Consider the following 25,852-nt stretch of genomic DNA (forward strand, 5'->3'; position numbering starts at 1 on the left):
AAGCAAAATTGTGTAAGGACGCTGCTGGCATCTTTCAAAGTTATTACAATATATACAGTTAGTGAGAAGTCAACTAAAATGACACCTTTTATTGGTAACTAAAATGATTACAATATGCAAGCTTTCAATTCAACTCAGGCCCCTTCTTCAGGCAAGATGTTTACACGGTACAACACCCTAGTACTACAAATATATACATTTAGTAACTTATTGAAAGAAAACTTTACTATAATCCATTTTCCTATTTGCTGTAATATGTAAAGTATTAAATTATGTCAATCATTTTAAATAACTTGTCTCACTTCTTTTTCTTCTTTCGGCTGCTCCTATTAGGGGTTGCCACAGCGGATCATCTTCTTCCATATCTTTCTGTCCTCTGCATCTTGCTCTGTTACACCCATCACCTACATGTCCTCTCTCATCACATCCATAAACCTTCTCTTAGGCTTTCCTCTTTTCCTCTTCCCTGGCAGCTCTATCCTTAGCATCCTTCTCCCAATATATTCAGCATCTCTCCTCTGCACATGTCCAGACCAACGCAATCTCACCTCTATGACTTTATCTCCCAATCATCCAACTTGAGCTGACCCACTAATGTACTTATTTCTAATTCTATCCATCCTCGTCACACCCAGTGCAAATCTTAACATCTTTAACTCTGCTACCTCCAGCTTTCTGGTCTGTGCCACCGTCTCCAACCCATATAACATAGCTGGTCTCACTACTGTCCTGTAGACCTTTCCTTTCACTCTTGCTGATATCCGTCTGTCACAAATTACACCTGACACTCTTCTCCATTAAATTTAAAATTTAGAATATTTGATTCTGATCCTTAACTATTTTTATTTGCCACATTGTTACTTAAACAAAAAAGTAATCTAACTTTACTGTAAAAGACAATCTTAGAAAATTAATGCTAATGTCAAAATTCACAGGAAATGCTAGCTTAATTTCTATAAATATATGCAATGCAAAGTTGACCGACAAATTCACTCACTTGCTCACTGACTCAATCACTCTCTTCAACAGAAACACTATTTCCCATTTAGATAAAAAGTTGAAGTTTGGCATGATGGTACCTGTAGGTGAGTAGGTATTCTCTAAGAAAGGACATTTTGATTTATCAATAATTAGGGGTAACAACCCCCAGGGCCTTGTTAACACATGGGCACGCTGGGCAGTTGCCCGTGGGCCTCACAAGCATAGGGGCCCCATGTTAATCTATGTATGTTGTGACTTGTCGGTTAATCTTCGCTGTACAGCATGTTTTTTAATGTTTAAACAATGATTTTGTTGGAAGTACCAATACAACAAATGTATGTTTAATTTTATCGATCATTTACATTTTTATTCCTGTGAGTAGCTGTGTAGGTAGGGGCCCTAGGGCACAGTTTTGCCTGGGGGCCAGTAATGCTGTTATGACAGACCTGACATCCCCTCCCACCCCAATAGAAAAAATAAACACCTCAAAAATTTCAAATCCGGATCTGATTGAAATTCAGCGACATTATAGATTATGGTATCAGTGTATATTTGTTTTTATATTTCAGTGTTATAGATTGTTTTAATGAACAAATGAATAACCACTGTTCAGGTGTCCAAGTTTAAAAATAATTTCAGTCAATTATTGAACAGGAAGCATTTGCTCATTTTTATATCAAAGTGTCCATACACATCCATCTTCTACACTCACTCTGTCCACTTTAGTGCCATTGACAACATAGGAAGAATCAACTCTGGTTGGGGCACAAGTCAGCCACAAGACACACACTCACACTCATAGGTGTTAGCTCCCTGGGTGCCCCGGAACTTGAGCATCTGTGAAATTTAAAAATATAAAAATGCATTAGAATGCATGTTCCATTGTTACATCCATCCATCCATCCATTTTCCAACCCGCTGAATCCGAAAACAGGGTCACGGGGGTCTGCTGGAGCCAATCCCAGCCAACACAGGGCACAAGGCAGGGAACCAATCCCGGGCAGGGTGCCAACCCACCACGGGACACACACAAACACACCCACACACCAAGCATACACTAGGGCCAATTTAGAATCACCAACATATCTTTTAAAAATGCTCTGTAGCTTAAACCAGTTGAAAAAGTCTTTCACAGAAAGGACAACACTATTCTGCCAGTATTACTCATCATTAACCCGTTTAACCTGTTTAGTCTTTAAAAGATGGTGAAAACAAATTCTCATGTTCAATGCTTTTGAACAATTCTGCATCAAACCTGAAACCTCAATAATTGAAGTTTTATAAGTGCTTGCGAATGAACTGGAAAATAAGCACAATAAAAAACATTTCAGATAAAAAGCGGATACAATGGGATCAAAATGATAAATAAAACTAATAATACAGTGCATCTTCAAAGTAACAGACTTTAGAAGCAATGGACAGCAATTAAATACATATGGATAATTTTGGAAAAAAAATAATGCTACAAATTTTAATAACACAAAATGTACAAAGTAGATCTTTACAGAATAAAATAATTTTATAAATCCACGCATATTCAGAAAAGCAACCCATTTCGTGTAACACAGCTCATATCAGTCCTGGTCAATCAGATCAAGCCCATCACCCAACTCATGCTCAGAGCTGCACTTGTCACTCTTTCTTTCTGCTATGATCAGATAAGAAATGACCACGTTAAAAAAAAAATAACTTGAGAGATGGTGAGAAACAAATAGCAGCACTCTGTACTGATCCGATCAAGACGGTGCAATCTCTTTCCCATCATTATGCCAACCCTAAACTCTTAAAAAAAATATCAGTTCCTTAATGACACTTTATTAGTTCCCTGTAGAACCATTGGTTGTCAACAAACCATTTGATTCTGGGAAGGTATTTTTGGGCTTTTGAAAAGGTTTCCAATATGTGGACAAAACAGAAATCCTTAATATTTAGTAGGAGACCTAGCAAGAAATTAAAAGGTCAGGAAAACCTGAACTCAGCCTGTGTTATTATATGCAGCAAGAAAATCATGAATGCATATTTTATAAATCTGTTATCATCTGTTAATGGCTATTTATGGAGCATGTTACAGTTTAAAAAAAATAAAGATCCTTTCTGGAACCTACATGTGTATAGTTCTTTTGATAACCAAACATTATTTCTATTTTGCATTGCTCAGAAGAACCACTCCGACACCTTATTTCTAAGAGTGTATTTGGATGTTGTTATTCCGACTAGATTATACCCAGATATAATGCAGATAGATAGTGTATAGCAAGGTAACATCCTTTTTTTTGATTAACAATCTCAACCAAAGAGTTCATAATCTGTGAGTTCAGTGTGATAAAATGTACAAATAATAAGGGTACCTTTATGTTATGTATATGGATTGAGGACAAGCTGAATAGCATGGTAACATAATGAAAAAAATGTGCCATATAGGAACAAACTTATTGTTCTTGTGAATTCTACATAATGCAGTAATATAAGCCATCACATTACATAATTTGCCAGTATGAACTTGCATTTGTTATTACATTATAATAATGAAAAATAACAGAATTACATTTTGCAATTTAATGAACAGAATTAAATTCAGCATATTTTTCAAGATGAATTATGATTTTGTATTAAAAGCAGCGAGTAGTCACATTTAGGGGAAAAAAAATCACGTATGTAAGTCAAAATCAAGATATGCATACATCGTAATTGAATTGAGTTGTGCAGTGCCACACTGCATGCTGAGATGCAAGCATAATTAGACGTAATTAGGTTGTGACGCTTAGCTAATGAAAGCTTATTGCAAAAAATGTGATGAACAATAACAGGGCAAAAAACATGAAAATGTGGATACGTCTGGCGTGAGGCTAAATTGCATTTTCATCATCACAGGTCAGGTAAACCCAAATAATACTACAGAAAGTACAGATTCAGGCAAAAATTATACAAGTAAAGAGTCAGTTACTGCAACAAGGCTTTAAAATTGAGGAGAAAGAAATCAGTACTCCCAATTAAACTAGCATCACACTCCCCACACCCGCACTTATAAGAAAACTTGGCACCTATGCTCATTGTTACCCTTACCAGACCATTTTACTGTAACCAGCTAGCATGACCTGCTTGTTATTGTGATTTAACATAAGAAATTCTTAGTTTGTTTGGAAGAACCTCCACAAAGACATGGGGAGAAAATTCAAACTCCACAAAGTGAATTGGCAGATTTCCAAGACTAGTCTGTTGGATTTGTTAGGCCACGATCCTAACCATTCTGATATTATTATATTTTTATAGCAAAAAATTACAGGATATGGTATAATCTACTACAGTAATTGGATCTGAAATATGAAAAGCTTCACATTTTCTTTTCAAATTGTTAATTTAACCTGAATAGAACACTGACTAACATAGTGAGTTTAAAAGAGTGAGCATGGAGCATGCACGTAGCAAAAATCCAAGCATAAAGGGTAAATAGAAAGTAAATCTTAACTTTCCAACAGTATTGCTGACATAGGCTCCTCTCAATCACTAAATGGAAAAAGAAGAGCTAAAAAATCAATGAATGTATTGAAAATACAGAAACCTTAAAAATAATGCAGTTTATCTGTATAGTATTTACTGTATAATAAATACTAATTCACAGCACATGGCACCAGAAGTGATAGTTCATTCCTAGCCTAAGAGTTTAATGGTCTGGAGGTCATGACAGAATTACAAACTATAAGAATGGGTTAACTGTAAAGATGAGCGCTCTGTTGATTTTTTTATTCTTCTCATGTCAGTGTGCTCTTTCAAGCAGCAAAACCTGTGTATCCTTTCCCGCTCTGTGGCTCCTGGCAGTCACACTAGGGAGTTCAGGTGGAATGTAGCAGAGCTGACAATATGAATGTTGTCAGGGACAATTCAGGTTGACACTTTCACTCAGTCACTTTCTTAAATTTGTCTGTCAGCAGGGCTCAGTAGTTTAATGTGGTAGGGAGGGCCTACAATGCTGGTAATAGTGACAGAGGGAGAGCAGGATATAATCTGTCAGATAAAACACAAAAGTAACAGTGACACTATGTTGTTCAGTTTGTTAAACATACGACATGATTGTACATTTCTTCTACATTCTTTTTTTTTACATTGCATTCAATTCAGTGAAACTAACTGCCAAATCTTCCTGTATTGTATACCTAATTAACCGTCTGTACACATATAAAGGTTTTGTTATGAGTAATTATAGAGAGCTATTTCTACTCATCCATTTTCTAAATTCACTTTTTCTAATACAGGATTACAGGGTTCCAAAATCTGTCTCAACAGGATCAAGTCAAGTGCTGGAATCAACCCTGGCAAATTTTGATTTGCCAGTCACCCTAACTTGTTAAGGATGAGAGAACCCATGCAGACATAAAAGCAAAAACACCATACTAGAACTGGCCTGGGTTAGAATCTGAAAAATGAACTCTGGGGCTGTGAGAAAAACAAGGCCAATAAGTGTGCCATAGTGAATCCAACATGCTCAGATAATAATAAGCATAAATACAGCACTTTGTACTTGAAAATGATAATGTTGCAATAGAGTCCACAGTTCATCTGTGAAATGTCCCTTTTCTCTTGAGAGGTTTGTGCCTTAACTATATAATATTAAATATTCTTATAGGCAAATTGAGTGACTTCCTCAAAAAGCATGACTATGTTATTAATGAAGATGTACACCTTCTAAACTATTAGGTGGTTATATGACAACATAAATAATTGAACATGTAAGGTGCAAAAAGGTTCTCCCCAAAGCTTTCGAACCTCAGAGTCAACACCTATTCTGTGTCCACTGCTACTAAGATTGACTCCATAATCCATAACTGTATCAAGTAGGTTAGACTATGTAAAACATTAATTGAAGATGATTTCACTCAATTAAATATGCGGCACATATTTAAAACATACATATTTAAATGTTCTGTCTGAAGCTAAAGTCATGTAATTTTCTAAATAGCTAAATCCTGACCAGGGTTGCAGGGGGACTGGAGCCTATCCCAGATAGCACTGGACACAAGGCAGGAACAAACCCTGGATGGGGTGCCAGTCCATCGCAGGGCAACCACACACACCAAACACAGACTAGTGCCAATTTAGCATCGCCAATTCACCTAGCCTGCAAGTCTTTGGACATTGGGATGAAACCTACAAAGACCTGGAGGGAAAACATGTAAACTCCACACATGGAGAACCCAATATAAAATTATAAAGCTGGAGGAAACAAGCTGAATTAAACGTGCTCATAGCTCTGGACACTGTCAATGCAGAGATCTTCCATTTCCCTTATTTCTGTATGGTTTTTCTCTGGATACTGCTTTCCTGCCAATCTCAAAGATGTGGATATTATTGTAATTGGCTCAATGTGTAAGTATGTGTGAAAGTATGTCAAGAGTCCGCTGCTGCTTTGTGTCAAGTGCTCCTGGGATTGGCTGCTGCTATTGCTCCTCTTGACACACTATATTGGAGCAAGGAACGGAATGGATGGATTGAATGATAGAGTATTAAATCAAGCACGAAGATCTGTAATTTTATTTGCTTATGAAGCTGCTCACATTTCATTTAAATTTTCCTGTTTGCTTTATTTCCTTTGGGTCCTGTAGTGGTTGTATTATTTCAAACGACAGGCCAAATGTTAGGCTTTTGTCATAGTCTGCTGAAGGCATCTGCGTTAGTCTGCAACTAGTGAAATATCACTTCTTTTATAGTGACTTCCTAATGTACAGCAAAGATAAAAGCCATCATGTAAGTGATTTCAGCAGCATTATATTTTTTATAGATTTTTTTCTTTATGCATTATATAAAACACATACAATGTGTAAAATTTCCCTAAAAGAGTAGAGCCGTATTGGAACTGAGCCGCTGGTAATTCATTGTAGAATGTCCAACTCGAGGTAGGACAGACATCTGGCCGAGGGATTTTGACCTGCCTTATTCAAGTGAATGTGTACTCTGGAGTTAATTTTTAAAAGGGAGTTTGCATGTTGCCCTTAGTTTAATACTAGGGGGCTTCACCCCCTGCTCGCTTTGCTCGCCAACTCCTGGTGTTGGGTAACCCGAAATACATTGATGTATGTATGAGATTTATTGTAGTGTAAAGGTGTAGACGACGAACTAAGGAAGTAAAGAACCCATAGCACGGCACATGAGAAAGATTTATTGGAATATCTCTTTATACACAACATTTGTAGTAAAGATGGTGTGTTGTCCTTGAATGAGTTTTCCTTGGTATGGAGTATCTATAACTTTAACTTTAATGTCAGATGAACGCCGAACTCTTGAGAAGGCCACATAAAGTTGTCCATGTCCAAATACAGGCTCAGAGAGGTATATGCTAACTCTGTCCATGGTTTGTCCTTGGGATTTGTTGATTGTCATGGCAAATGCAGGTTTAATGGGAAATTGGCGTCGTTTAAGTGTAAAAGGTAATTCCAGATCAGAACTTGAACGGTCAACTCTAGGAATCAAAACAATACTGTTAGAATGTGATCCTCTAAGTACTTTTGCTTCTATAACATTGTCTGTCATGGTGTTGATGACTAAACGTGTACCGTTGCATAAACCTTGTTTAGTATTAAGGTTTCTTAATAGCATGACTATTGTCCCGATTTTAAGGTTAAGATTATGTTGTGGTAATCCAGCTGGGAAATTAAGACGCTCATTCTCATCTTCAGAATCAACATTGTCAGTACTTAGAAAGAGGCGGCTTTCTCCAGGAAGTAACGCAATGACCTGATTATTTATGCGATCAACGTCAATATTCTTTGGACATAATATAGCCCGTTGTGTTAATAGTGTTATCTGGTCTAATGTGATTGCTGTTCCAAACACCTCCGTCACTAAGTCGTCGCAGATAAAGGCTTGAGGGATCTGTATAATATCTCGGGCTGGTTTTTGTAGCTCCGTTAGATGAGCTGGATCGTTTTGGAGCCATGACCGTGACTACATCAGTTATCCGTTGTCTACCGTTAGTAATATGGATAATAGCACTTACTGTTAATACGGAGCGTTTTCTGTGGTTGTACTGTTAATAATGCATCACTGTAATGTGATTCACATATGCTATATGGTTTGGACGTGTGAGGATGCTGTACGTTTAATACGGAGAGTTCGTTTATTCTTATTACCTGGACCATGCTGTGTAATGTGGACGTTTAGTTCAGAAGCGCGTTGTAGGCGCCCGCGCCTTTCGTACTTTCTCGCGCCTTCCGTACTATCTTTGTGGACCTTTGCAGACTCCGTAGTGTCATTACGTTTGACTCTGGGGTGCAGTGCAGAATCCTCTTTTCTGTGTGGCTGTGTCGTTAGTCCTTATCCAGGCGGGCTCGTGTTTGTATATCCGTCAGTCGAGCTCGTTCGTTTTGAACCCGTGCCTGCTTTGCTTCCGCAGTTTCAGACGCGCGTTGTAGGCGCCTGCGTTCATTGATCTTATCCAGGTGGGCTCGTGTGTGTATCGTTGAGCTGTATTGTGTTTGAATTTGGTGTAAAGCGTTCAGCGGTTTGTACAATCCCAAGCAGCACATTATTCCTAACTTCACTCTGCAGTAGTGCCACTCACAATATGGCGGCGACGCCTGCGCCTTCCGTACTATCTCGGGTTTCACTATGCTGTGTAGTGTGGACGTTAGCAGCATCCGTACTCTCTCCGGTTTGACTTTGGGCGGGGCGCCGAATCCTGATGTGTTTGTTTGTTCTGTGGCCGTTCTCTGGGGCCGTGTGTTAGTTGAGCTGTATTGTGTTTGAATTTGGTATAAAGTGTTCAGCGGTTTGTACAATCCCAAGCAGCACATTTGTTTTATTTGCTATTTCCGTTAGTTGAGCTGTATTGTGTTTGAATTTGGTGTAAAGCGTTCAGCAGTTTGTACAATCCCAAGCAGCATATTATTCCTAACTTCACTCCGCAGTAGTGCCACTCGCAATATGGCGGTGACGCCTGCGCCGTCCATACTATCTCGGGTTTACGTTAGTTGAGCTCTTTCGTTTTTGTGGCTGCGGTGTTTTAGACGTGCGTTGTAGGTGCCTGCACCTTCCGTACTATGTCGAGTCTGACTATGCCGTGTAGTGTGGGCGTGAACGCTTCCGTACTCCTCCATCTGGTCTCGTGTCTGTGTTCGGCGCCTGCGCACTATGTCTCCTGGGTCCATCGCCGTGTACCTGCGTCTGTGCCTTCCGGTTTAGCGAGAGACCTGCGTCTGTGCCTTCCGGTTTACCATTCTCGGTTAATAATATGGATATTTGTACATCATTATAATTATTATTAATACTAGAATCCCTGAAGCTGAAGCCTACGAAAAAAACGTATACCTTAAATTCCTCTGCACCTCTCTATTAGCGTCTTTTGTTTTGTAAATGTGTCAATCAGCACAAGTAGAGGTGCATAGGAGTTTAAGGTGGCCTGGGATTATGAGTTTTTTTTCGTAGGCTTCATGGATTCTAGTGTTAATAAGTTTTTAGAAACTAAAAAAAGTCTATAGATATATGTGTATATTTCTTTATATATAATGAATTATGTCCTTGTATTTTTGTTGTGTGACGTTTTGCATTTTATTTTACCCTTTATATTTGTAATTATGTACATTGATTTGGTATAATGAAGGAGGCTATATAAAATAATTGAAATGATCAGGAATAATGGGTTCAGATCTTTAAATCTGTGAAAATGTATCTTTATTTCTTTGTATCTACTGAATAATGTACTTGTGTCAGAATATTTTTGTGTTTTATTGCATGTTAGTTTGCCTTTTATTTTATCTTTTATATTTATGTACATCAATATGGGTTATTGAAAGGGGTCATAAAAAATAATTGCACTGAAAAAGAACAGTGGGTTCTGATCTGTACACTTAAAATGTGAAATAAAGTGGTTCAGAAAATGGATTTATTCATCAGGAAACAAACAGGTGGGAACTATACATAATATACCTTCTTCTTCTTCTTCTTTCAGCTGCTCCCATTAGGGGTTGCCTCAGCAGATCATCTTGTTCCATATCTTTCAGCCCCCTACATCTTGCTCTGTCACACCCATCACCTGCATGTCCCCTCTCACCACATCCATAAACCTTCTCTTAGGTCTTCCTCTTTTCCTCTTGCTGGGCAGTTGTATCTTTAACATCCTTCTCCCAATATACCCTGCATCTCTCCTCTGCACATGTCCAAGCTGATGCAATCTCGCCTCTCTGACTTTTTCTCCCAACCGTCCAACCTGAACTCACCCTCTAATGTTCTCATTTCTAATTCTGTCCATCCTTGTCACACCCAATGCAAATCTTAGCATCTTTAACTCTGCCAACTCCAACTCTGTCTCAATATCATTTACTTTATTCTGAAGGAAATGCAAAATATAATTATAGATTGATCAAACACTGGAATAATTAATGACTATAAAATCTTAAGGCGGCACGGTGGCGCAGTGGGTAGCGCTGCTGCCTCGCAGTTGGGAGACCTGGGTTCGCTTCCCGGGTCCTCCCTGCGTGGAGTTTGCATGTTCTCCCCATGTCTGCGTGGGTTTCCTCCCACAGTCCAAAGACAAGCAGGTTAGGTGGATTGGCGATTCTAAATTGGCCTGGGTGTGTTTGTGTGTGTCCTGCGGTGGGTTGGCACCCTGCCCAGGATTGGTTCCTGCCTTGTGCCCTGTGTTGGCTGGGATTGGCTCCAGCAGACCCCTGTGACCCTGTGTTCGGATTCAGTGGGTTGGAAAATGGATGGTTGGATAAAATCTTAAACTTTGCAATTTGTTTCCTTGCTAAACCAACTTGTTTGTCAATATTGGTGTGGTTTCGTCCTTCACCTGGATGCAAACTTGTAATGAACACTGTAATCTGCTTTCACATTCCCTTAGGCTTACTGAAGAGTATTTGTCCTCTCTGTCTTTGATTCTTGTAGCAGTGTTTGCGGGCTGTGCTCGGAATGATGTGCAGCATGTTGACGTGCAAGTTTTAGTGAAGAGCATGTTCATTTTCTGTTTTATTTGGGACAAGTCATAATTTCAATGGCTCCAGAGTTATGTCTTTTTGTCTTGTTGGTTTCGTTACTCTTTACAGAATCAAATGGTAAGACCTATAGTTTGTGAATGGTTAATGAACTTACAAGTTTTCTGCCTCTCTGTGTATGTTTCCATCAGCTGGCATTTTAAAATTCTTCCTGGTATGAGGTTGTGTGTTGCTGTGTTTGTGTGCTTCGTGTTATACACTGGAGGTATGTCCAGGGCAGATTCCTGCAAGATGCTTGGTTCTGCCAGGTTAAGCATTAGTTTGTTTGACAGTGACTACTATGTGTAAATTATAACAAAGGTTATCAAAATTTTCTTTTTTCAATTTTCACCCTAAGAAATTAAACTCTGACAGTTTATTTGCTTTGCTTACTAAAATACATTTTTTTTAAAAGTATGTGTGAGTGTTGTGTGAGTAAATTTTATATGGTGACTATGATTTTCTTAAAAGTTACTCTGAAATCACTTAGCAATCCATATATTTGTAGACTGAGGTAATTCATTGATGCTTACCATGACAGCACATGACATCTGTAAAAACAAATTCTTGCAGCATAGTGTTTAACATGTTTTAACCAAATATATCCACTTAAGTGGAAATTTTGAACTTTCAATATTGCATCTAACTGCCACTGTGCTGAATGTATTTCATTGTAATAACCGGCATGGAAAGCTAGATGCTTAATAATTCTTAATATACCACAGCAAACTGTTTTACACTGTAACATAAAAATGAAACAATACAGTACACAGCCACATATGCTCCCTTTCTACTGAGAAATAACAAATGATAATATTAGTAGATCCCATCAACTGTGAAACATTAAGGACTGTATATGGGTGCTTTTACAGATTGATGATCTGCATGAAAGTACTACAATCAGTTTATACATGATAGAACAACAAGGGAAAAAGGCGTATAAAAATGAAACCAAGGTCAATTTCCATATCTGTCTATGGTGTCTTATTATAATAATGTTTTTGCTTGTTTTGAAAATCCAAAAACTCAAATAGCCTTGACGGTGAACAAATTCAATTGGCTAGTTTTTACCACTGATTAAATTTTGCATTGTTAAGCAAGACTGCATGACTGGAATTTTGCTATTCTTTAATATTTGATTTATACAATATTATTATTTATACAGTAACTTAATCAACCTGTATTCAAAAGCAACCTGTTAAGAAAAAAAGTTAACTAAACCCTTATAATTAAGAATAAATAATTAAAGGAATGGTCACCAAGCAGCGATGTCATCATTTCCAGAGTAGAAAAAAATCTGCATATCTAAATTGCACTTTGTATTTCCAACCTGAACCCACGGCTCCTTCATCCATGTTCCACATAAATTATATCCATTTTGAAATATGCATTTATTCTAGTGGAAGGAGATTTTAAAACCTACAAATAATATACACACTCACACTTCTTATATCTTTAAAAGGCAGCATGCAAATATTTTTATGAGGTCCCTGCATGCTTTACAATAAAGCAAAAACGAATGGCCACTTTTTACAGCATTTTTTCTGTATACAGCACCAGCAAGAACTGTACTTTTTAAACAATTTTTCAATCTTTGTTTCTGACCCTGATGCGCTGGGTTTGTATTCATCCTTTGCATATGAAGATGTGAAATGAACAGGGGAGAGATTTTGAACAGTTTCTTATAGGTGGTGTTTGGGTCTTATCTGAGATCACTTACTATAGCATAGGGGTAGATGTGGGGAGGAGGTAGCAAGGCTGACAGAGACAGTTGCTGTGCAACATGATGACTTCCCAGCTACAGTTTAGAAGTCACAAGCCTGCTTATTTAATTAGAAGTTTCTCTATTTTTAACTGGTTAAGTTCCAGTGTTCTGCCTTTTTTTGTTGCCTTATCTAATTTTGAAGTTGTAGGTGCCAAAAGTAAGGGAAGCAGAATATGACAGACACTGCAGGCAGATCATGATTCCTATCAGATTTTGCAGCCTTTATAGTCAAAAATGGAAAAATGATATACAGAAATGCTCCACTAAAAATGAACTGTCAGGTATTTTGCAAATGGGCAAATCAAGTTCCAGGAATATGTTATTCCTATTTTATTTATAAATTTAATAATGATCACAACATATATTGGTGAACATGTATTTGGTACATTACTTGAATGCACAGAGCTCTCCCACTGATACAAAACACTTGGATTTTCCATATTCTGGTGTATATTTCCAAAAAAATAAGACATTAAATCCATTTGAAAGTATACAGTAAATGTTTAAACATCACAAGTAATTCAAATAAAGCCTGACTGTACACAATGGATACAATATGTATAAAGCAAAACAATATATGAAGGGCTATAAACAAAGGGAATATCTAATAAGTATGTCAATGAAGATTAAGCTACATATTTGCAGAATGGCAATTTATGAATAAATACACTATACATGCTACAGAATTCTCAAATTCTATTACTGTATAACAAAACGTTGCTGAAACCAAAAACACAAGTACAAGGTACAAACTGAGTGTGCACAAGTGCATTGCACTCTCCAAAATAGGAAAAACGGAAGTGATGGATTATTTGATTGGTGACCAAATTTGGCAGAACACTGCCATATGGACTTGCAGGCACCAATTTGCTGCCAGCCTCTTCTTGCGATGGTGGGAAATGAAGTGGGGCCTGACCATAAATGATTCTTCAAAGGTGACAGATGTGTGTCATTGATCACTCAGAGAAGTGGTGAATGATGGGTGGGCAGTAAGTCTGGAAATAACGATGTCACTGAGTGTAATATAATACCCTCAACTGTAGTTCAAAAATGTGGTCATTGGTGGGGAGTGCAATTGGGTCTTTGCCCTATTGCACAACTAGATAAGTACTCACTTCCTACTCAGAGGCTTCGGGTATATAGCCAGGTTTGTCTAGTGTCTCTATAGAAATCCTCAAAAAGGTTTAGCCATAGGCCTTCTACTTTGACATTATGTTACCCATGCTTCAAATCCATCATTATATATTTTAAGATAAACACAAATAAGAATCAAAGAGGATTGTAGTGTCTGGTAGAAAATTCCATTCAATATTATTGAATTTAAGGAACACAACAACGTCGCCAATGTTGTAAAGCATAATATAAAATAATTACATCTTCACTCATGATTATCAAACAGATACATTTCTGCAGCCAAGTAGGTTCATTTAAAGGAGAATGATTTGGCATACTAAGTAAGTAGCTGGAGAGCATAGATCATCCATGTCAGGAATTTCAAACTTGTGGAGGAAGCATACACCTCTTCATGCAATTTCCTTGACACTTATCCAGCAACACACCCTTTACATGTGATACAAAACTCACTTCTTTATATTACATAGGGAGCGGATGACAGAATATTTTTAAGACGTAAGTAAAGAGTAGGTAGTTTCAGTTTGTATGTGTTAGGTTGTACAAAAATGTGTTGCAAGGCATTGTATTCTTCTCAATCTCATAATTCAATTGTTATTATTATTACCTATAGGGGAATGTCAAAGTCATTCAAAATACCTTGCCCAAAATTAAATATCAATATTTGCTTTATTAAATGAAATAAAGAAACTGAAATACCTTATTTAAATTTCAATAATCTCCCAACCAAATACAAAACAACACAACTGAAAACAAGAATTTTCAACCAGAAATAAAAATACAAAAAGACAATCCAATAACATGATAAGGGGCTGGTTTCTCGATAATGAACAGTGAGAGTCTCACTCAGGCACTTCTCACTAGTCTCTCACCAAGCTCTTTTGTTCTCAAAGGCTTGCGAGAAGATCAATGAGAAGCAGGAATCTTTCACTGGTGAAAAAGAATCACAGCTCAAAAAACCTTCCCTTTAAGAGGTGTGCTCTTGTAAAGTTCTTGTGAAAGCAGCAGTTTAAAATAGGAATCCGATAAGGAAGTAAAAATTTAATTTAAAAATGAAAATATGAATCTAGGAGGAATCCTGGTGGGCCCAAACATATTGTGAGGGTCTGCTGGGAACGTCTGGCAGAGTCCCCTGTCAGAAGCAGCTTCAACTTCCACCTCCGGCAGAACTTCAATCACGTTCCGAGGGAGGTGGGGGACATTGAGTCCAAATGGGCCATGTTCCGTGCCTCTATTGTTGAGAGCGGCTGACCGGAGCTGTGGCCGTAAGGTGGTCGGTGCCAGTTGTGGCGGCAATCCCCGAACCCGTTGGTGGACACCAGCGGTGAGGGATGCCGTCAAGCTGAAGAAGGAGTCCTATAGGACCCTTTTGTCCTGTGGGACTCTGGAGGCAGGTAATAGGTACCGGCAGGCCAAGTGGAATGCAGCTTCAGTGGTTGCTGAGGCAAAAACTCAGGCTTGGGAGGAGTTTGGGGAGGCCATGGAGAACGACTTTTGGAACGGCTTCAAGGAGATTCTGGTCTACCATCCGGCGTCTCAAGAGGGGGAAGCAGTGCAGTGTCAACACTGTATATGATGGGGATGGTGCGCTGCTGACCTCGACTCGGGAACGTTGTGGGTCGGTGGGGGGAGTACTTTGAAGACCTCCTCAATCCCATTAACATGCCTTCCAATGAGGAAGCAGAACCTGGGGGGTACTCCGAGAGTACGGGGTACCGGACCCCCTGATAAGGGCTGTTCGGTCCCTGTACAACTGGTGTCAGAGCTTGGTCCGCATTGCTGGCAGTAAGTCGAACCCATTTCCAGTGAGAGTTGGACTCCGCCAAGGCTGCCCTTTGTCACCGATTCTATTCATAACTTTTATGGACAGAATTTCTAGGCGCAGCCAGGGCATTGAAGGGGTCTGGTTTGGTGGGCTCAGGATTGGGTCACTCCTTTTTGCACTGATGTTTGCTTCATCAGGTCGTGATCTTCAGCTCTCTCTGGATCGGTTCACAGCTGAGGGTGAAGCTGCTGGGATGGGAATCAGCACCTCCAAATCCGAGACCATGGTCCTCAACCGGAAAAAGTTGGAGTGCCCTCTCAGGGTTGGGAGCGAGATCCTGCCCCAAGTGGAGGAGTTCAAGTATCTCGGGGTCTTGTTCACGAGTGAGAGAAAAATGGAGCGTGAGATCGACAGGCGGATCGGTGCAGCATCCACAGTGATGTGGGCTCTGCATCGGTCTGTTGTGGTGAAAAAGGAGCTGAGCCGTAAGGCAAATCTCTCAATTTACCAGTCGATCTACGCTCCTACCCTCACCTATGGTCATGAGTTATGGGTAGTGACTGAAAGAACGAGATCGCGAATACAAGCGGCCGAAATGAGTTTCTTCCACAGGGTGTCTGGGCTTTCCCTTAAAGATAGGGTGAGAAGCTCAGTCATCTGGGAGGTGCTCCTGAGTAGAGCCGCTGCTCCTCCGCATCGAGAGGAGTCAGATAAGGTGGCTCAGGCATCTGATTAGGATGCCTCCTGGACGCCTCCCTGGTGAGGTGTTCTGGGCACATCTAACTGGAAGGAGACCCCGGGGAAGACCCAGGACACACTGGAGGGACTATGTCTCCCAGCTGGCCTGAGAATGCCTCTGGATTCCCCTGGAAGAGCTAGAATAAGTGGCCGGGGAGAGGGAAGTCTGGGGATCTCTGCTCCAGCTGCTGCCCCCGCGACCCGATCTCAGATAAGCGGAAGAGGATGGATGGATGGATGGATGGATGAATCTAGGAAAATTGTAGTAAACAACGTATGCATGAAATGCACAAGAAGTTTAAAATCCACTCTGTAGACACAAATCACAAAAAAAAAGCTGCTTGTGTTTGCAGTGTGATTAAATTGTTGACATCGAAAGTGAGAAAAATTGCATATTAGCAGACTAATTAGATGGTATCAGGGAAAGAAATGAACCAACTACAGCAGTACTGTCACATATTTTCATAGAATATTACAGGACACCACCTGACAGATGCAAAGTTGTGATGCATCTTTTGTAGCTTCTAGCCGCCTCCTGAAATGTTCAATTCTCAGGTGATTTGCAAATTATGTCAGATAAATCCATCCATTTTGCAAACTCACATATTTAGAACAGCATCACGGGAAAAAAATGTCTGGAAGTGTCAGGCACAAGGCTGGAAAAATCCCAGAACATGGTGTCAATCCATCATAGGGAAGGAAACACTTTTCTATAAACATAGAATTCTAGGTTCGTCAGTGAGGGAATTAATCCCAATAGATATGTGGACAAGCAAACTAATCATACTGTGTTTGTAAACTCCCAAATTGCACTTAGTAAAATGTCACTGTTTAAGCCATTTAAGAGTTGGTCCATATTTACGTTAAAACTGTTTATTTTCCACTATTTCACTGTGCACAAAAACCTTCTTTGATGGAGGAGTATTTTATTTAGTACCGTAAAAAGTTGAATTTGTTTGACACAGGTTAGAGGCACAAAAAGTAGACATGTGCAGAAGGCCCCCTCAGCAGTTAATTACTGCAGTTGCATGTTCACCATACAGCTCTGGGTTTCATTTTCCGTTAACTCCAATCTTTCACATTTCTCACACAGCTTATCAACACAGAGAGCACAACTGTTAATTTAAATCTAGCTTCAACCATAAAACACAATGAACATTCAAATATTAAACTTGCAAATATATATATATATATATATATATATATATATATATATATACTGTATATATACATATATAAAAATATATATATAATGTATAATCACTACATTAATTACTTGAATTACCAGTTTATGTGTAGAAATATGATTTTACACTATGGTGCTTTGGCCACCAGGGCATTGCAAGCTCTGGTAAATGACCTGCTTACTGAGGAAGTGCTTATTCTTAGTGTATCTCATAATATACTAAAAAGAACAGGACATGGCGCAGTGCCATTTGCTTTGCATTTTAGCAGAAGTTTGGAATGTTGGAAATTTTGTAAGCAAACATTTTATTTTTTTCCTCCTTACATACTTTGTATATATGTTTTAATCATTCTTTTACCTTTCTTTCACTTCTAAGCGTGTCTTTGTTGATAAATAATTTGATGTCTTAAGCAGACGGTAAGAATTAAAATGTTAGATATCCATCTGCCGACTCAACGAGAACCGTATAGATTCAGTCATGCGAATCTCTCAACACCTCCTGAGCTTACACCGATTCTCTCAAACATTCAAGAAAGCAAGAGGGAGTCTTGCATGCTCCTCTCACTGGTGTAAGTCCCTTCTCACAAGTGAGAGCTGTACAAGGAACTGGCCCAAAATCTGGTTTGCTAAATCCAACAAATCAGTGTTAAAAAATTTTGAATTAATCTCAAAAGGTCCAAAATGGAAAGGGAAATCACCAAAGAGAGCTAAAGAACACCTTAAGAAACTAGCTAATGTCACTGTGCTTAGCTGATGTAATCACAAACCTTAAATAGGGCTTCATGACAGCACCACCAAGCCCTGAACAAGTAATTATGAACAAAGAGACTGGGGCAAAATTATAAGAATCACGTAGACAAAGGAAAAACTAATGGGGTAAGGTTAAATTACAAAACAGAGGGAAAAAAAGCAAACACACAATCTTAATTTATATCCTTTGGGGTGAGACAGAATGAATTTAATGATAAGAACCTGTAAATAAAACTAGAAATAAGCAAAGTGAAAGTCAGACTGAAATCAGAACTCAAATATTTATAACAGAAGCTAATACTCAAGTTCACATGCAAATCAGAAGTTTATCCGGCAATCTGTTACTGGGGAAATGCACATACTAACTGATAAAAGTTCACTCTGATGACATCGCATGAGTCATGTCACCCAGGGAATTGTGGGAAGTGATCGTCAAGGAATCATTTGTTGGCTATGCTCTGAAATGGCGGCACCCACTGTGGCAGTATTGAGCTATAATGGTAAATATTTTTCACTTTTTCATAACACCCTAAAATGTAAACCTAGTATTATATTTGAAATCTATGGCATTTTCTTATATACATACAAAGAAATTCACAAAAAAAATAACAAAAACCTACATAACAACAATAATGTTTATGATCAATTTCTGCCCAATAAAATAACAATAATATTTTCAAGAAAAGCACAAGACCTTTTGACTAAAGAAAACTTGACTGAATATTTGGTTAAGCATGCAATTCTATAACAAAAAATAATATTTTAAATAAAAATGTAATTAAGAACGTGTCTTTTCTGTACTGTGAACATAAATGCACAGTTTCATGTTAAAAAAGTTCTCATTCTTCCTGTTATGTACATTAAAAGTCAATTTTGAACTGAACAGAAAAAATGAATTAAAAACTTTATTTGTTGTTTCGTAAAGGATGGAAACAAAAACAGTTTACAGTCATTGTTGTTATGTGCTCTGATAGTTTGAAGATGGTAATTTCAAATTAATAAGCTAGTGTGGGTTTTTCAGAGAACAGATAGTGAGTGCTAGAAATATTTATACCTTATTTTTTATCATTACACAACATTATCAAACCCCTCTACAGTAAGGCAGAAAAAAACTTTGACCTGAGTACCATTCCATCTCTGGACCTACTAATGCACATATTCACACTCACACAGGGTGAATTTGGTCTATCAGGTTGCCAAGACCTATTATAAATGTCTCTGGGGATGTCAGAGGAAAACCGGAGGGCCCAATGGAAAAGCACAGAAAGAACATGAAAACACCACATGGACCTTGACCAGGTAAGTTTTCCAAACAAAGAACAGGCAGAGATGCTAGCAACGGTGCCATTAAAATCCTTTCAGCTATGGCTGCTAAACCAGAACCTTTGTTTTATTCTTAATATATTATGCAACGGCTATAAGACCATGCAATTTGTAGTTTTGATGTGTGCTTCTTATTCAATAAACTAATATTATTCTTCAGAAAAATGATTGAAGAGGTAGTTCATTATGAAAGATGTATTAAATAGGGAGTAAAAATATACTGTAAGAACCTATTACTAAATCCACTTTTGAATAGATGGTTGTAAAAGAAAGGTCAATACAACTTCAAAGAGCAAAAGGGCAAAAGCATTCCTCTTAGAAACAGGAGTGGAGGAAGTAAACTGAAATACTGATAAAAATATGAGTTAAAGGGACTGGGGGGAGGGGGAGATGCAAATAACCAAAGTCCCATTCACACACAAAGCCTTTGAGTGTATGCCATTAAAGTACAGTATAATCACTTGTCATGAAAGCAGTAAAGTAACAAGAGCAAGAAGCAGCACAGGCTCCATCATCAAAGTAGCTGTCAGATGGATAGTGTAGCTGAACATCGCTCTGAGTCCTGAGTGAGTAGGCCGAAATCAGCGCAGACAGTGACAGAGCTAGCAATGGCAGGACCTGTCAGCTAAAATACAGGGGGCGCAAATTGTGCATTCAGGAGCAGGTCCCGACAGCTGCGTTGATGTCTATGAGCCTGTGTGCATAAGGAGCAGCGAGGCAAGCCGATAGACAAGCAAGAAAGCCAGCTACTCTCCAGCTCTCATTATCCCGGGGAGGGAAAAAGCCTAGATGAAAAAGCCAAAAAAAAAAAAAAGGATAGAAACAATGCCTATTATGTTTCATGTCAACGTTTGCTGTCATTATGTAGTCGGAAAGATCTCAAACAGATAAACTCCCCCTTTCCTATGGGATGCCAAGAACGCACTGGCAGCCAATTTTAGGCCTTGATTTGATTGATAAATCCTCAGTGACAAGTGAGAATAAAGGAGGCCCCATTGCTTTGGTACATATAAATAGGAAATTAGCTGGCAACGTTGTCAGAGATAATTAACTCTCTAAGTCTGTGTTGTCTATTCGGGCTGACATGCTGAAATTAGTTAGAAACGCACATGTCAACTCTCTGACAGTGCACGGCGCTGATCAGATAAACAGTTTTTGAGATGTTTGATTACAAAATGATTACCCAGTTAGTTGTCTCTTCCTTACCCTTCAACCTTATTCAGTTTGAGTGACAGTCTGGGTAAACTTCCAGTGGTCCACATTGTCTTTTGATTTGGCAGGAATGAAACAGGGAGTTAAACATTACATTTTTTCATTATTAAGAAAAGAATGACACAAATACACAAGCAGAGTCTTCTAACCGAATTAATATATGCATGTTTTAATATATTCATTTATTTTCCATCTGGCACAGGTATATTATGCTGTAATAATGTAAGCTGGGAAGAAGTGAAAAGCTGAAGAAAGAATGAGCGTGTTCATCATGGTATAAAATACACTGCTAAATAAAATTGTCTCGAAAGCATACACAAAGGCTGGAGCTTCTTTTAAAGCGACTTACAATAATTGTCTTAGTCAGATAACTACATTAAATTGATAAAGATATGCTTGGTGTCATTTAATTCATTTCAATTAAATTTTAAAAACATTCAGTAACAAATAATTGACTTATTCTAAGGCATTGATACAGTAAAATAATAAAATTTGAAAAAGCATCTTAAAATGTCAAAATGTCAGAGAAAAGAAGAGTAGTGCCAGTTCAGCACTTAACTAAAATGCAATCTTTCTCTTTTTTCTCACTTGGGTGTTTCCCATTCCTCACTAAATTTGAATTGACATTTCTGTGGTGAGTCCAGCCCTTTACAAAACGGAATTAATTACTTAATTACTTATATTTGAGTAAATGCACTATGGACATATTCTCTGCTGAAGTTCTAACCAAGCAAATGTTCTCCGAGCCAAGAAAGCTGCCTGCTTCCTAAAGAGTCTACAGAGCCCTCACGGCTAATTTTTTGCTATACTTAATTAGCTGTGCTGTGTTTCGGGATAAATAAACCTCTGTTAAACATTCTATAGTATTTACAATACATAATCCTAAAGGAAACCACAGATACCACCAGCCCTTAACTAATGCATTTAAACCATTAACTAAATAAACATCTGCAGTGCTTTTCTGAGCAAAGTGATTTATTCAGTCATGCAGATATAAACACATTATTCCTGTTCACTGAATATGTTCATTTACAGAATCAGTTGATAAAGCCACCTTTATTTTTATCATTCATTATTTCCAATAACGTAAAGCACTCACAACAATACATCCAAAATTAAATATGCAAAAACATATTAGGTCAAATGTGAATTACAGATAAACTATATTATAATGAATGGTAAATTGTTTTTTCCTGTTAACTCTTATTTTTCTTCTTGAACTGTATTTCAAGATGTAAATGCTTATATTTTAATATGTAGTATTTATTTATTTACTTGGTTTATGAGTTTTCAGACTATGTTGGTAATAAAGGGGAATTCAGTGATAACTCAAATTCATTTTGTAAATAAAAGAAATTCATTCAGGAACTCATTGTACTCATCTATTCTTTCATCCAGTTTTATAGTACTGTTATTACATTTCAAGGTTGGGTTTGAGTAAAGAAAGTCAAATATGTGAATACATCAAGTAAATGTTAAATATTGTAACAAGCATCAAACTGGCCATTCATAGCCTATCCCCATAGCATTGCTTAAGCGAAAGGTCAATATAGATAGATTTCATCTAACCCTTTATCTAGTTTTATTTCTTTAAAATTCATGCACCTATGGAATGATTATATTCTATTGCAGCACTTTCATCCATAAATCCAGGTTTGTACCAGCATGGCCTAAACATAACTTTTGTTTGTTTCTGTCTCCGTCCCCAAAAAGCACCTAACAGAAGATAGGTAGATCTAGTATAAAAAGTCAGTAATAAGTGAAATAGAATAAAAATAATACAGAATCTATTTTTTTTCTAATAGAATCCATCCTGCACATTCCATGGCTAGAAGCTTCTGTTTCTTGTATGATGGTGTGCCAATGTATTCCATTGTTTCATTTTTGCATTGTATTCCTAGTATTTCATAACTGTTTAACTTTAATTTGCTCCAGACAAGAAAGGACTCCTTGTTTTTACGGTAAATGTGAAAGTGTTTTGCAGAATATATTGCTGAGAAAACTGCAGTTTATGTGGGGCACTGTTTTAAATATACAGTAATCCCTCGCTATATCGCGCTTCGCCTGTCGTGGCTTCACTCCATCGCGGATTTTATATGTAAGCATATTTAAATATATATCGCGGATTTTTTGCTGGTTCGCGGATTTTTTGCGGACAATGGGTCTTTTAATTTCTGGTACATGCTTCCTCAGTTGGTTTGCCCAGTTGATTTCATACAAGGGACGCTATTGGCAGATGGCTGAGAAGCTACCCAACTTACTTTTCTCTCTCTCTCTCTTGCGCTGACTTTCTCTGATCCTGACGTAGGGGGATTGAGCAGGGAGGCTGTTCGCACACCTAGACGATACGGACGCTCGTCTAAAAATGCTGAAAGATTATCTTCACGTTGCTACCTTCTGTGCAGCTGCTTCCTGAAGCGACATGCTGCACGGTGCTTCACATACTTTAAAGCTCGAAGGGCACGTATTGATTTTTGCTTGTTTGTTTTTCTCTGTCTCTCTCTCTCTCTCTCTCTGCTCCTGATGGAGGGGGTGTGAGCTGCTGCCTTCAACAGCTTTGTGCCGCGGTGCTTCGCATACTTAAAAGCCAAACAGCCCTATTGATTTGTTTGCTTTTCTCTATCTCTCTGACATCTGCTCCTGACGTGCACTCCTTTGAAAAGGAAGATATGTTTGCATTCTTTTAATTGTGAGACGGAACTGTCATCTCTGTCTTGTCATGGAGCACAGTTTAAACTTTTGAAAAAGAGACAAATGTTTGTTTGAAGTGTTTGAATAATGTTCCTGTCTCTCTACAACCTCCTGTGTTTCTGCGCAAATCTGTGACCCAAGCATGACAATATAAAAATAACCATATAAACATATGGTTTCTACTTCGCGGATTTCCTTATTTCGCAGGTGGCTCTGGAACGCAACCCCCGCGATGGAGGAGGGATTACTGTACATGCTTTAGAAATGAAGGTGGAAATTAATCAGATATTAAGTAAATAGTCTTTCACAATTCACAGCCCTATTATTTTTACTCTTTCTCACTCTCTCAGCAGTCACATAAATGAAAAATGGTATTGGGATAATTTATTTATGTGCTGTTGAGTCTAATTCTTGAAAACTAACATCTTAGTAAACTGGGGGGCAGGAGGTCCTTTTTGGGGCCAGATTTATAAATCTGGGTTCTCTATAATCTTTTTCTTTTACTATTTTTGTCTGCTCTCTCATGCAGTACCATAAGAGATATTCTGTGTCTGGGGTCTCTCATGTACTGTTGTTGATCTAAGGTTTTGTAAAGTGGGTCTTGAGGGTGAATTTGAACCACTTCTCAGGCCTTTTTAGGTTCTTTAACCTCAGCCTACTGTGAATAGAAGACTTCACAATGCAAGAGGGGAGTTGGGCATTCTAATCCTGTCCAGGGATAACAGTAGGCAAACAAAACATCACTGCCATATAGCAGAATTGTAACACAAATCAACTTATAGACAGTTAGTTTGGTTTCCTTCATGAGATCATAGTTCCCAAAGACCTTGTTGTTGCAGAGAGACATAGCTTCAACTGAGCTAGACTTTCACAATGAGACATTAAGTCAGATGTTATAGGATTTTTGCCTATGGCTTTGAGTTATGATCAGATTTATAATTACATGGTACATAAAGATCATGAATCTTTTCAGACTGGGGGTGTGAGAAAATGAGAGGTCACTAGCAGCAGTAATATTAAAGATTCTGTTTAATGGTTCATGACAGATAAATTATTTTTACTATTCTGAATTTTCTGACTTTTATATTATTTGTTTACTGTCATTATTACTTTAGTGTTGTAATTCTTATAAAAGTTTCATCTTCTGGTTTTAACAACACAAAAACACAGGACACACTGATAAACACAAACCTGTGCTCAATTGTAATGGACCACAAACAATGATGGTTGGAGGTTATCTGTCATAATATGTCCACGTTCATAATGTAGGACGAAACCTCAAGAGAAAACTCACATGCTTAAACAGATAATGCACAGAATCCACACAGTTACCATGCCAGCAGTCAAAATCAGGTCCCTTGAGCTGACAGCCATGTGTTCATTGATTTATTGTAATTGAATTTAAAAGATGGAACCAAAAATAGTTTATCCAGAATACACTCCCTGTACTCAGTACTCAGGCTTCTATACATGTAAATACACTTTGAAATGAAACAAATATTACACAGCATATAAGGAAATTGAATAGTGAAAGGTGGCTGTTGTTAGAAATAATAATACAGGTATGTATCATGTATACACTACTATTATGCACTCATGATTAGATTTGAGTTTGAAAATTGAAGCATCTTTCCATTTACCTATTCATTCATTTTTGATCCTGCTTTATCCAACTGAATATTACCCAGAGCCAGTCTGAGTAGCAATGAGCATGAACCAGCTCTAGAACAAGCACCATTCAATCTTAAGGTGCATAGGCATGCATGTGACCACCTTCCTTAGGTTCTAAAGAGGTCAGCCATATCAATCCAGGATGAGAGGGGGCACTGGTGCTAACCGTATCTTCTCTTTTTCCCGTAGGCCAGAAAAACTCCCCAAAGATGATGCCTAGTTTTTCCCACAATGCTCAGAGGAGCTGTCTCTTCCAGCACAAACACCATAAAAGTTGGCCATTCCCTGAAGGTGGTGTTTCAATTTGACTTGACATCTAAAGAGGATAGAGCTCATGGTATTTGCTTTGTTATTAAGGCTGACTGAGTCCCTTTATTTTGTGTTCCAAGCTTGTATTGTTGATTTTTTTTTGCCAATTAAAAGGGGTATATAACTGGAGAATATAACTTGACAAATCGTCTCGAATGGGACACGAGGACCTCAAAAGTGGGGCCTCCTTAGGAGCAGGGCCTGGGGTGGTCACCCCACTTGCCACCCCCAAATGCTGCTCTTGATTGAAAGAGGCAGCCACGCTGGTTTAATTACAAGTGTTTATCACAAGTTGTTATGCAAACAAAATACTACACTTTTCCAGCAACCATCCTTCATCCTTAGGACTTAGTTCAAAATATTAATAA

At 38.2% G+C, this 25,852-nt stretch overlaps 1 protein-coding gene across 1 annotated transcript in view; it reads left to right on the forward strand.

Moving 5' to 3' along the window:
• The first annotated feature begins 4,367 nt into the window (after positions 1-4,367).
• Positions 4,368-25,852, forward strand: part of mafa (v-maf avian musculoaponeurotic fibrosarcoma oncogene homolog a (paralog a)) — a 1,357,435-nt gene continuing 1,335,950 nt past the window's right edge. Inside the window, exon 1 of the mRNA XM_051932122.1 lies at positions 4,368-4,381. The gene's annotated coding sequence lies outside the window, so the exon portion shown is untranslated. The remainder of the gene's footprint in view (positions 4,382-25,852) is intronic.

This window comes from Erpetoichthys calabaricus, chromosome 9 (genome assembly GCF_900747795.2).
Source record: "Erpetoichthys calabaricus chromosome 9, fErpCal1.3, whole genome shotgun sequence".
NCBI classification, from domain to species: Eukaryota; Metazoa; Chordata; class Cladistia; order Polypteriformes; family Polypteridae; genus Erpetoichthys; species Erpetoichthys calabaricus.